Raw genomic sequence first — 12,809 nt, 5'->3', positions numbered from 1 at the left:
CTACTCCACCCCGGGGCAGAATTTATCCTCTGTCCGCTCCAGAGACTCTTGCTATGTCTGAATACATCCAGGAAAATTAAAAAAAAGGGGTTTATCCGCAAATCCTCCTCTCCTGCCGGAGCTGGATTTTTTTTTGTGTCCAAAAAAGATGGCTCCCTACGTCCTTGCATTGATTACCGCGGACTTAATAAAATCACGGTAAAGAACCGCTACCCCCTACCTCTTATCTCAGAACTCTTTGATCGCCTTCAAGGTGCCCACATCTTTACCAAACTGGACTTAAGAGGTGCTTATAATCTCATCCGCATCAGGGAGGGGGACGAATGGAAGACTGCATTTAACACCAGAGATGGACACTTTGAGTATCTGGTCATGCCCTTTGGCCTGTGCAACGCCCCTGCCGTCTTCAAAGACTTTGTTAATGAAATTTTTCGTGATCTCTTATATTCCTGTGTTGTTGTGTATCTGGACGATATTCTGATTTTTTCTGCCAACTTAGAAGAACACCGCCAGCATGTCCGCATGGTTCTTCAGAGACTTCGAGACAATCAACTTTATGCCAAAATGGAGAAATGTCTGTTTGAATGTCAATCTCTTCCTTTCCTAGGATACTTGGTCTCTGGCCAGGGATTACAAATGGACCCGGATAAACTCTCTGCCGTCTTAGATTGGCCACGCCCCTCCGGACTCCGTGCTATCCAACGTTTTTTGGGCTTCGCCAATTATTACAGACAATTTATTCCACACTTTTCCACTATTGTGGCTCCTATCGTGGCTTTAACCAAGAAAAATGCCAATCCCAAGTCCTGGTCTCCCCAAGCGGAAGACGCATTTAAACGGCTCAAGTCTGCCTTTTCTTCTGCTCCCGTGCTCTCCAGACCTGACCCATCTAAACCCTTCCTATTGGAGGTAGATGCCTCCTCAGTGGGAGCTGGAGCGGTCCTTCTACAAAAAAATTCTTCCGGGCATGCTGTTACTTGTGGTTTTTTTTCTAGGACCTTCTCTCCGGCAGAGAGAAACTACTCCATCGGGGATCGAGAACTACTGGCCATTAAATTGGCACTTGAGGAATGGAGGCATCTGCTGGAGGGATCAAAATTTCCAGTTATCATTTACACCGATCACAAGAATCTCTCCTATCTCCAGTCTGCCCAACGGCTGAACCCTCGCCAGGCCAGGTGGTCATTGTTCTTTGCCCGTTTTAACTTTGAAATTCATTTTCGCCCTGCCGACAAGAACATTAGGGCCGATGCCCTCTCTCGTTCCTCGGATGCCTCGGAAGTAGAGGTCTCTCCGCAACACATCATTCCTCCTGACTGTCTGATCTCCACTTCTCCAGCCTCCATCAGGCAAACTCCTCCAGGGAAGACCTTCGTTTCTCCACGCCAACGTCTCGGGATTCTCAAATGGGGTCACTCCTCCCACCTCGCAGGCCATGCGGGCATCAAAAAGTCCTTGCAACTCATCGCTCGTTTCTATTGGTGGCCGACTCTGGAGACGGATGTTGTTGATTTTGTGCGGGCCTGTACTGTCTGTGCCCGGGATAAGACTCCTCGCCAGAAGCCTGCTGGTCTCCTTCATCCTCTGCCTGTCCCCGAACAGCCTTGGTCTCTGATTGGTATGGACTTTATTACAGACTTACCCCCATCCCGTGGCAACACTGTTGTTTGGGTGGTCGTTGATCGATTTTCCAAGATGGCACATTTTATTCCTCTTCCTGGTCTTCCTTCAGCGCCTCAGTTGGCAAAACAATTTTTTGTACACATTTTTCGTCTTCACGGTTTGCCCACGCAGATCGTCTCGGATAGAGGCGTCCAATTCGTGTCTAAATTCTGGAGGGCCCTCTGTAAACAGCTCAAGATTAAATTAAACTTCTCTTCTTCTTATCATCCCCAATCCAATGGGCAAGTAGAAAGAATTAACCAGGTCCTGGGTGACTATTTACGGCATTTTGTTTCCTCCCGCCAGGATGACTGGGCAGATCTTCTACCATGGGCCGAATTCTCATACAACTTCAGAGTCTCTGAATCTTCTGCTAAGTCCCCATTTTTCGTGGTGTACGGCCGTCACCCTCTTCCCCCCCTCCCTACTCCCTTGCCCTCTGGTTTGCCCGCTGTGGATAAAGTGACTTGTGATCTTTCCACCATATGGAAAGAGACCCAAAATTCTCTTTTACAGGCTTCATCCCGCATGAAAAGGTTTGCCGATAAGAAAAGAAGAACTCCCCCCATTTTTGCTCCCGGAGACAAGGTATGGCTCTCCGCTAAATATGTCCGCTTTCGTGTCCCCAGTTACAAACTGGGACCACGCTATCTTGGTCCTTTCAAAGTCTTGTGCCAGATTAATCCTGTCTCTTACAAACTCCTTCTTCCTCCTTCTCTTCGTATTCCCAATGCCTTCCATGTCTCTCTCCTTAAACCACTCATCATCAACCGTTTCTCTCCCAAACTTGTTTCTCCCACTCCTGTTTCCGGTTCTTCTGACATCTTCTCCGTGAAGGAGATACTGGCCTCCAAGACGGTCAGAGGAAAAAGATTTTTCTTGGTAGATTGGGAGGGCTGTGGTCCAGAAGCGAGATCCTGGGAACCTGAGGACAACATCCTAGACAAAAGTCTGGTCCTCAGGTTCTCAGGCTCCAAGAAGAGGGGGAGACCCAAGGGGGGGGGTACTGTTACGCCGAGCGCTCCGGGTCCCCGCTCCTCCCCGGAGCGCTCGCAACATCCTCGCAATTGCAGCGCCCCGGTCAGATCTGCTGACCGGGTGCGCTGCGATACCTCTCCCAGCCGGGATGCGATTCGCGATGCGGGTGGCGCCCGCTCGCGATGCGCACCCCGGCTCCCGTACCTGACTCGCTCTCCGTCGGTCCTGTCCCGGCGCGCGCGGCCCCGCTCCTTAGGGCGCGCGCGCGCCGGGTCTCTGCGATTTAAAGGGCCACTGCGCCACTGATTGGCGCAGTTGGCTTAATTAGTGTGTTCACCTGTGCACTCCCTATTTATACCTCACTTCCCCTGCACTCCCTCGCCGGATCTTGTTGCCATTGTGCCAGTGAAAGCGTTTCCTTGTGTGTTCCTAGCCTGTGTTCCAGACCTCCTGCCGTTGCCCCTGACTACGATCCTTGCTGCCTGCCCCGACCTTCTGCTACGTCCGACCTTGCTCTTGTCTACTCCCTTGTACCGCGCCTATCTTCAGCAGTCAGAGAGGTTGAGCCATTGCTGGTGGATACGACCTGGTTGCTACCGCCGCTGCAAGACCATCCCGCTTTGCGGCGGGCTCTGGTGAATACCAGTAGCAACTTAGAACCGGTCCACCAGCACGGTCCACGCCAATCCCTCTCTGGCACAGAGGATCCACCTCCTGCCAGCCGAATCGTGACAAGGGGCAGTGGATATAGGGGTCATATATAAGGGGCAGTGGATATAGGGGTCATATATAGGGGCAGTGGATATAGGGGTCATATATAAGGGGCAGTGGATATAGGGGTCATATATAAGGGGCAGTGGATATAGGGATCATATATAAGGGGCAGTGGATATAGGGGTCATATATAAGGGGCAGTGGATAAAGGGGCTATATATAAGGGGCAGTGGATATAGGGGCCATATATAATGGGTAGTGGGTATAGGGGTCATATATAAGGGGCAGTGTATGTAGGGGCCATATGTAAGGGGCAGTGGGTATAGGGGTCATATATAAGGGGCAGTGGATGTAGGGGCCATACATAAGGGGCAGTGGATGTAGGGGCCATATATAAGGGGCAGTGGATATAGGGGCCATATATAAGGGGCAGTTAATATAGGGATCATATATAATGGGCAGTGGATATAGGGGCCATATATAAGGGGCAGTGGGTATAGGGGTCATATATAAGGGGCAGTGGATGTATAGGCCATATATAATGGGCAGTGGATGTAGGGGCCATATATAAGGGGCAGTGGATATAGGGGAAAGGTTTTTAACACTTTAATTTTTTTTTTGCACGCTAGGTCCTGTACTCACTACCCGCTCCCGAATCCACAGGACCTGCTGCACCCACTAGACGTACAGTGGGACCCCCAGTGTGTGAGGGAAGAGGAGGTCAGCGCCATCCTTCAGGCTTACTGGACATCGCTGGCAGCTACACTACCACAGGACTGACGTGAGTGTCTGCTGTGTGAGGTCTGTACGGGCACAATACACAACGTTCACCACCCCCCATACTGTATTCAACATATCAAGAGAGCCCATTATCATATGTCAGGGCTATAATGTGTTCCACTGTATATCATCAATCTAAAGATATACAGTGGGGATCAAAAGTTTGGACACCCCAGGTAAAAATTAGTATTAATGTGCATAAAGAAGCCAAGGAAAGATGGAAAAATCTCCAAAAGGCATCAAATTACAGATGAGACATTCTTATAATATGTCACCAAAAGTTACATTTTATTTCCATCATTTACACTTTCAAAATAACAGGAAAAAAAATGGCGTCTGCAAAAGTTTGGGCCCCCTGCAGAGTTAATATCTTGTACTGCCCCCTTTGGCGAGTATCACAGCTTGTAAACGCTTTTTGTAGCCAGCCAAGAGTCTTTCAATTCTATCTTTCAAAGTCTTTGCCCATTCTTCCTTACAAAAGTCTTGCAGTTCTTTGAGATTTCTGGGCTGTCACGCACTGCTCTTTTAAAGTCTATCCATAGATTTTCAATTATGTTGATGTCAGGAGATTGTGAAGGCCATGGCAAAACCTTCAGTTTACGCCTCTTGATGTAATCCCCCGTGGATTTCGAGGTGTGTTTAGGATCATTATCCATTTGTAGAAGCCATCCTCTCTTTAACTTCAGCTTTTTCACAGATGGCATCAAGTTAGCATCCAAAATTTGCTGACATTTTATTTAATCCATTTTTCCTTTTACTCGTGAGATGTTCCCTGTGCCACTGGCTGAAATACAACCCCAAAGCATGATTGATCCATCCCCATGCTTAACAGTTGGACAGAAGTTCTTTTCATTAAATTCTGTTCCCCTTCTTCTCCAAGCGTACCTCTGCTCATTCCGGCCAAAAAGTTCAATTTTAACCTCATAGGTCCACAGAACTTGTTTCCAAAATGCATCAGGCTTGTCTATATGTTCATTTGCAAAGTTCAAACGCTGATTTTTGTGGTGAGGACGTAGAAGAGGTTTTCTTCTGATGACTCTTCCATGAAGACCATATTTGTACAAGTATTCTCTTTATAGTGGAATAGTGGACCACAACTCCAGTGTTGTTACGCCGAGCGCTCCGGGTCCCCGCTCCTCCCCGGAGCGCTCGCTTCACTCTCCCCGCGGCAGCGCTCCGGTCACGTCCTCTGACCCGGGGCGCTGCGATTCCGCTGCCAGCCGGGATGCGATTCGCGATGCGGGTAGCGCCCGCTCGCGATGCGCACCCCGGCTCCCCTACCTGACTCGCTCTCCGTCTGTTCTGTCCCGGCGCGCGCGGCCCCGCTCCCTAGGGCGCGCGCGCGCCGGGTCTCTGCGATTTAAAGGGCCACTGCGCCGCTGATTGGCGCAGTGGTTCCAATTAGTGTGTTCACCTGTGCACTTCCCTATATCACCTCACTTCCCCTGCACTCCCTTGCCGGATCTTGTTGCCTTAGTGCCAGTGAAAGCGTTCCTTGTGTGTTCCTTGCCTGTGTTTCCAGACCTTCTGCCGTTGCCCCTGACTACGATCCTTGCTGCCTGCCCCGACCTTCTGCTACGTCCGACCTTGCTTTTGCCTACTCCCTTGTACCGCGCCTATCTTCAGCAGCCAGAGAGGTGAGCCGTTGCTAGTGGATACGACCTGGTCACTACCGCCGCAGCAAGACCATCCCGCTTTGCGGCGGGCTCTGGTGAAAACCAGTAGTGGCTTAGAACCGGTCCACTAGCACGGTCCACGCCAATCCCTCTCTGGCACAGAGGATCCACTACCTGCCAGCCGGCATCGTGACAGTAGATCCGGCCATGGATCCCGCTGAAGTTCCTCTGCCAGTTGTCGCTGACCTCACCACGGTGGTCGCCCAGCAGTCACAACAGATTGCGCAACAAGGCCAACAGCTGTCTCAACTGACCGTTATGCTACAACAGTTACTACCACAGCTTCAGCAGTCATCTCCTCCGCCAGCTCCTGCACCTCCTCCGCAGCGAGTGGCCGCTCCTGGGATACGCTTATCCTTGCCGGATAAATTTGATGGGGACTCTAAGTTTTGCCGTGGCTTTCTTTCCCAATGTTCCCTGCATCTGGAGATGATGTCGGACCTGTTTCCCACTGAAAGGTCTAAGGTGGCTTTCGTAGTCAGCCTTCTGTCCGGAAAAGCCCTGTCATGGGCCACACCGCTCTGGGACCGCAATGACCCCGTCACTGCCTCTGTACACTCCTTCTTCTCGGAAATCCGAAGTGTCTTTGAGGAACCTGCCCGAGCCTCTTCTGCTGAGACTGCCCTGTTGAACCTGGTCCAGGGTAATTCTTCCGTTGGCGAGTATGCCGTACAATTCCGTACTCTTGCTTCAGAATTGTCCTGGAATAATGAGGCCCTCTGCGCGACCTTCAAAAAAGGCCTATCCAGCAACATTAAAGATGTTCTGGCCGCACGAGAAATTCCTGCTAATCTACATGAACTTATTCACCTAGCCACTCGCATTGACATGCGTTTTTCCGAAAGGCGTCAGGAACTCCGCCAAGATATGGACTCTGTTCGCACGAGGCGTTTCTTCTCCTCGGCTCCTCTCTCCTCTGGTCCCCTGCAATCTGTTCCTGTGCCTCCCGCCGTGGAGGCTATGCAGGTCGACCGGTCTCGCCTGACACCTCAAGAGAGGACACGACGCCGTATGGAGAACCTCTGCCTGTACTGTGCTAGTACCGAACACTTCCTGAGAGATTGTCCTATCCGTCCTCCCCGCCTGGAAAGACGTACGCTGACTCCGCACAAAGGTGAGACAGTCCTTGATGTCTACTCTGCTTCTCCACGTCTTACTGTGCCTGTGCGGATGTCTGCCTCTGCCTTCTCCTTCTCTACAGTGGCCTTCTTGGACTCTGGATCTGCAGGAAATTTTATTTTGGCCTCTCTCGTCAACAGGTTCAACATCCCGGTGACCAGTCTCGCCAGACCCCTCTACATCAATTGTGTAAATAATGAAAGATTGGACTGTTCCATACGTTTCCGCACGGAGCCCCTTCTTATGAGCATCGGATCTCATCATGAGAGGATTGAACTTTTGGTCCTCCCCAATTGCACCTCGGAAATTCTCCTTGGACTTCCCTGGCTTCAACTTCATTCCCCTACCCTGGATTGGTCCACTGGGGAGATCAAGAGTTGGGGGTCCTCTTGTTCCAAGAACTGTCTAAAACCGGTTCCCAGTAACCCTTGCCGTAACTCTGTGGTTCCTCCAGTAACCGGTCTCCCTAAGGCCTATATGGACTTCGCGGATGTTTTCTGCAAAAAACAAGCTGAGACTCTACCTCCTCACAGGCCTTATGATTGCCCTATCGACCTCCTCCCGGGCACTACTCCACCCCGGGGCAGAATTTATCCTCTCTCTGTCCCAGAGACTCTTGCCATGTCCGAATACGTCCAGGAGAATCTAAAAAAGGGCTTTATCCGTAAATCCTCCTCTCCTGCCGGAGCCGGATTTTTCTTTGTGTCCAAAAAAGATGGCTCCCTACGTCCTTGCATTGACTACCGCGGTCTTAATAAAATCACGGTTAAGAACCGCTACCCCTTACCCCTCATCTCTGAACTCTTTGATCGCCTCCAAGGTGCCCACATCTTCACTAAATTGGACTTAAGAGGCGCCTATAACCTCATCCGCATCAGAGAGGGGGACGAGTGGAAAACGGCATTTAACACCAGAGATGGACACTTTGAGTATCTGGTCATGCCCTTTGGACTGTGCAACGCCCCTGCCGTCTTCCAAGACTTTGTCAATGAAATTTTTCGTGATCTGTTATACTCCTGTGTTGTTGTATATCTGGACGATATCCTAATTTTTTCTGCCAATCTAGAAGAACACCGCCAGCATGTCCGTATGGTTCTTCAGAGACTTCGTGACAACCAACTCTATGCCAAAATTGAGAAATGTCTGTTTGAATGCCAATCTCTTCCTTTTCTAGGATATTTGGTCTCTGGCCAGGGACTACAGATGGATCCAGACAAACTCTCTGCCGTCTTAGATTGGCCACGCCCCTCCGGACTCCGTGCTATCCAACGCTTTTTGGGGTTCGCCAATTATTACAGGCAATTTATTCCACATTTTTCTACCATTGTGGCTCCTATTGTGGCTTTAACCAAAAAAAATGCTGATCCCAAGTCCTGGCCTCCTCAAGCAGAAGACGCCTTTAAACGACTCAAGTCTGCCTTTTCTTCGGCTCCCGTCCTCTCCAGACCTGACCCTTCCAAACCCTTCCTATTGGAGGTTGATGCCTCCTCAGTGGGAGCTGGAGCTGTTCTTCTACAAAAAAATTCTTCCGGGCATGCTGTCACTTGTGGTTTTTTCTCTAGGACCTTCTCTCCAGCGGAGAGGAACTACTCCATCGGGGATCGAGAGCTTCTAGCCATTAAATTAGCACTTGAGGAATGGAGGCATCTGCTGGAGGGATCAAGTTCTCCTGTTATTATCTACACCGACCACAAGAACCTCTCCTACCTCCAGTCTGCCCAACGGCTGAATCCTCGCCAGGCCCGGTGGTCTCTGTTCTTTGCCCGATTTAATTTTGAGATTCACTTTCGTCCTGCCGATAAGAACATTAGGGCCGATGCTCTCTCTCGTTCCTCGGATGCCTCAGAAGTTGAACTCTCTCCGCAACACATCATTCCACCTGACTGCCTGATCTCCACTTCTCCTGCCTCCATCAGGCAGACTCCTCCAGGAAAGACCTTTGTTTCTCCTCGCCAACGCCTCGGAATCCTCAAATGGGGTCACTCCTCCCATCTCGCAGGTCATGCGGGTATCAAGAAATCTGTGCAACTCATCTCCCGCTTCTATTGGTGGCCGACTCTGGAGACGGATGTTGTGGACTTTGTGCGAGCCTGCACTATCTGTGCCCGGGATAAGACTCCTCGCCAGAAGCCCGCTGGTTTTCTTCATCCTCTGCCTGTCCCCGAACAGCCTTGGTCTCTGATTGGTATGGATTTTATTACTGATTTACCCCCTTCCCGTGGCAACACTGTTATTTGGGTGGTCGTTGATCGATTCTCCAAAATGGCACATTTCATCCCTCTTCCTGGTCTTCCTTCTGCGCCTCAGTTGGCTAAACAATTTTTTGTACACATTTTTCGTCTTCACGGGTTGCCTACGCAGATTGTCTCGGATAGAGGCGTCCAATTCGTGTCTAAATTCTGGAGGGCTCTCTGTAAACAACTCAAGATTAAATTAAATTTTTCTTCTGCATATCATCCCCAGTCCAATGGACAAGTAGAAAGGATTAACCAGATCTTGGGTGATTATTTGCGACATTTTGTTTCCTCCCGCCAGGATGACTGGGCAGATCTCCTCCCATGGGCCGAATTCTCGTATAACTTCAGGGTCTCTGAGTCTTCCTCCAAATCCCCATTTTTCGTGGTGTACGGCCGTCACCCTCTTCCCCCCCTCCCTACTCCCTTGCCCTCTGGTCTGCCCGCTGTGGATGAAATTTCTCGTGACCTTTCCATCATATGGAGAGAGACCCAAAATTCTCTCTTACAGGCTTCATCACGCATGAAGAAGTTCGCGGATAAGAAAAGAAGAGCTCCCCCCGTTTTTTCCCCTGGAGACAAGGTATGGCTCTCCGCTAAATATGTCCGCTTCCGTGTCCCTAGCTACAAGTTGGGACCACGCTATCTTGGTCCTTTCAAAATTTTGTGTCAAATTAATCCTGTCTCTTATAAACTTCTTCTTCCTCCCTCTCTTCGTATCCCTAATGCCTTTCACGTCTCTCTTCTCAAACCACTCATCCTCAACCGTTTTTCTCCCAAATCTCTTCCTCCCTCTCCTGTTTCCGGCTCCTCGGACATCTTCTCGGTCAAAGAAATTTTAGCTGCCAAAAAGGTCAGAGGGAAAAATTTTTTTTTAGTGGACTGGGAGGGTTGTGGTCCTGAAGAGAGATCCTGGGAACCTGAGGACAACATCCTAGACAAAAGTCTGCTCCTCAGGTTCTCAGGCTCTAAGAAGAGGGGGAGACCCAAGGGGGGGGTACTGTTACGCCGAGCGCTCCGGGTCCCCGCTCCTCCCCGGAGCGCTCGCTTCACTCTCCCCGCGGCAGCGCTCCGGTCACGTCCTCTGACCCGGGGCGCTGCGATTCCGCTGCCAGCCGGGATGCGATTCGCGATGCGGGTAGCGCCCGCTCGCGATGCGCACCCCGGCTCCCCTACCTGACTCGCTCTCCGTCTGTTCTGTCCCGGCGCGCGCGGCCCCGCTCCCTAGGGCGCGCGCGCGCCGGGTCTCTGCGATTTAAAGGGCCACTGCGCCGCTGATTGGCGCAGTGGTTCCAATTAGTGTGTTCACCTGTGCACTTCCCTATATCACCTCACTTCCCCTGCACTCCCTTGCCGGATCTTGTTGCCTTAGTGCCAGTGAAAGCGTTCCTTGTGTGTTCCTTGCCTGTGTTTCCAGACCTTCTGCCGTTGCCCCTGACTACGATCCTTGCTGCCTGCCCCGACCTTCTGCTACGTCCGACCTTGCTTTTGCCTACTCCCTTGTACCGCGCCTATCTTCAGCAGCCAGAGAGGTGAGCCGTTGCTAGTGGATACGACCTGGTCACTACCGCCGCAGCAAGACCATCCCGCTTTGCGGCGGGCTCTGGTGAAAACCAGTAGTGGCTTAGAACCGGTCCACTAGCACGGTCCACGCCAATCCCTCTCTGGCACAGAGGATCCACTACCTGCCAGCCGGCATCGTGACAAGTGTCTGCCAGATCTTTCTGGAGGGATTGTGCAGTCAAATGTGGGTTTGGAATTGTTTTTCTCACAATCCTGCGAGCTGTTCTGTCGGATATTTTTCTTGGTCTTCCAGATCTTGCTTTAACTTCCACTGTTCCTGATGACATTTCTTAATTACATTCCGAACAGAGGATATTGACATCTGAAAACGTTTTGCTATCTTCTTATAGCCTTCTCCAGCTTTGTGAGCGTCAACAGTTTCAGATTTCTAGACAACTGCTTAGAAGAACCCATGGTGCTGATTGTTGGGGCAAGGTCAGATGAGTTTGGGCATTTAAAACCTTTGAGATTGACATCACCTGGTCTTCCCAGATGATGATTGAGAACAATCCATGACACTGGCAGGTCTCAGCTTTGGAAAGGGGGCAGTGCATGCTATAAATTCTGCAGGGTGCCCAAACTTTTGCAGACACCATTTTTTTGTTTTCTGTTATTTTGAAAGTGTTAATGATGGAAATAAAATCTAATGTTTGTTGACATATTATGAGAATGTCTAATCTGTAATTTGATTCCTTTTGGAGATTTTTTCATCTTTCCTTGGCTTCTTTATGCACATTAATACAAATTTTTACCTGGGGTGCCCAAACTTTTGATCCCCACTGTATATATATATATATATATATATATATATATATATATATATATGCACACGCTGCACAGTACCAGAGGTTTTGGTGGAAAATTTGAGTGTGAAGGATTGGGGTGACAAGGCCCCAGGAGCTTGTCAGCTATTCCTCAAGAATTGCCTATTTTCTGCAGGCCTTTAAAATGAATGGCAAAGAGCTCCATAGATTGAGGGCAGAGCTGAAAAGCGCTCGAGTGCGGGCAAACACCACGACCTGGAGCAAGCGCAAAGAGGCCAATAAGCACATTACAAAAATAAAGTCAGAAATTAACATGATTGGAAAAAAAAAAAAAGGATGGACATTCCGACCAAAAACTAAGTAACCAGGAGAGGTTTGAGGAGATGAAGGGGTTAGGTGACCCTACAGCTGGAGCTGATGAGGATGGTGACCCCATTATGACCCAGGATCCATCACAGGGGTCTCAGAGCGGGATCTGCCCCGGACAAGGACCTCCGGCCTCAGCGCCAGGATCCTGGAGGAGCTCGGAGGATGACAGCATTGACGCCGGGGGGAGACTCATGGCAGTTATCAGGGAGATGGAGTCTTGGAGCATTTTACCTTTGGAGAAGACCCTGTACCAGATGAGGAGGAGAAAGAGGAAAGGTGACAAGAAAAGGGGTGAGTCGGTGTCATTTTCTAATGTTCCCCTTTCCCCAGCTCCACCTAGTCAGGGCCCTGCGGTGGGTTTTGTGCAGGGGAAGAGCAGTGGGCATAGTATGGAGGTCCCTACAGGAGAGTCATGTGACACTGTTTCAGCTTGTAGTAGCGGTAAGAGTGTCGGGGCGATTTCTGCTGTGAAGCCGGACATGTTTAGTGAGGTCAGCATCCCAGCGGGAGGATGCTTTTCTTCGGCGCCGGGCCAGGGCAAGGCGGCAGTGGTAAAGTTTTGGTCCCGGTGCCGGAGATTAGGAGCGAGGGCGGAGATAAGCGGCACCATGGGGTGCCTAGTGGCAAAGCAGGCTCCGCGGTGGGGTCTGCGGCTGTTGTGTTTTCTGCTGTCGGGGTGTCACCTGCAGGGGCTTCTCGAGGGGGAACCTCATCTGCAGTTGGCACCTCGGCAGGGATAATAAAACCGACCAGGGCTGGACTGGCGATGGCGGCTGCTAAAGCTATTGAAAATATAAAGGGGACTGTCCTAAAACCCATGGGGATAGAATGTTCTATGGACAATATTATAAAAACTGTGTCTACATCTGGGCGGCCTTCGGCCCCAAAGGACTGGTCAGGATCACCCGAGGACGCCGAGGTCACATCTGTATATACTGTAGATGCTGTAG

At 50.5% G+C, this 12,809-nt stretch overlaps 1 long non-coding RNA gene across 1 annotated transcript in view; it reads left to right on the top strand.

Annotated features, from left to right (window-relative positions):
- LOC130340386 (uncharacterized) overlaps positions 1 to 12,060 on the top strand; it is a 40,792-nt gene extending 28,732 nt beyond the window's left edge. The window contains exons 2-3 of the long non-coding RNA XR_008880517.1: positions 3,984 to 4,135; positions 11,666 to 12,060. This is a non-coding gene — a long non-coding RNA (uncharacterized LOC130340386). The remainder of the gene's footprint in view (positions 1 to 3,983; positions 4,136 to 11,665) is intronic.
- Positions 12,061 to 12,809: the final 749 nt, after the last annotated feature.

Source organism: Hyla sarda, unplaced genomic scaffold, assembly GCF_029499605.1.
Source record: "Hyla sarda isolate aHylSar1 unplaced genomic scaffold, aHylSar1.hap1 scaffold_59, whole genome shotgun sequence".
Classification (NCBI taxonomy): domain Eukaryota; kingdom Metazoa; phylum Chordata; class Amphibia; order Anura; family Hylidae; genus Hyla; species Hyla sarda.
The sequence above is the reverse complement of the archived record's forward strand: the minus strand, read 5'-3'. Positions and strand labels throughout refer to the sequence as shown.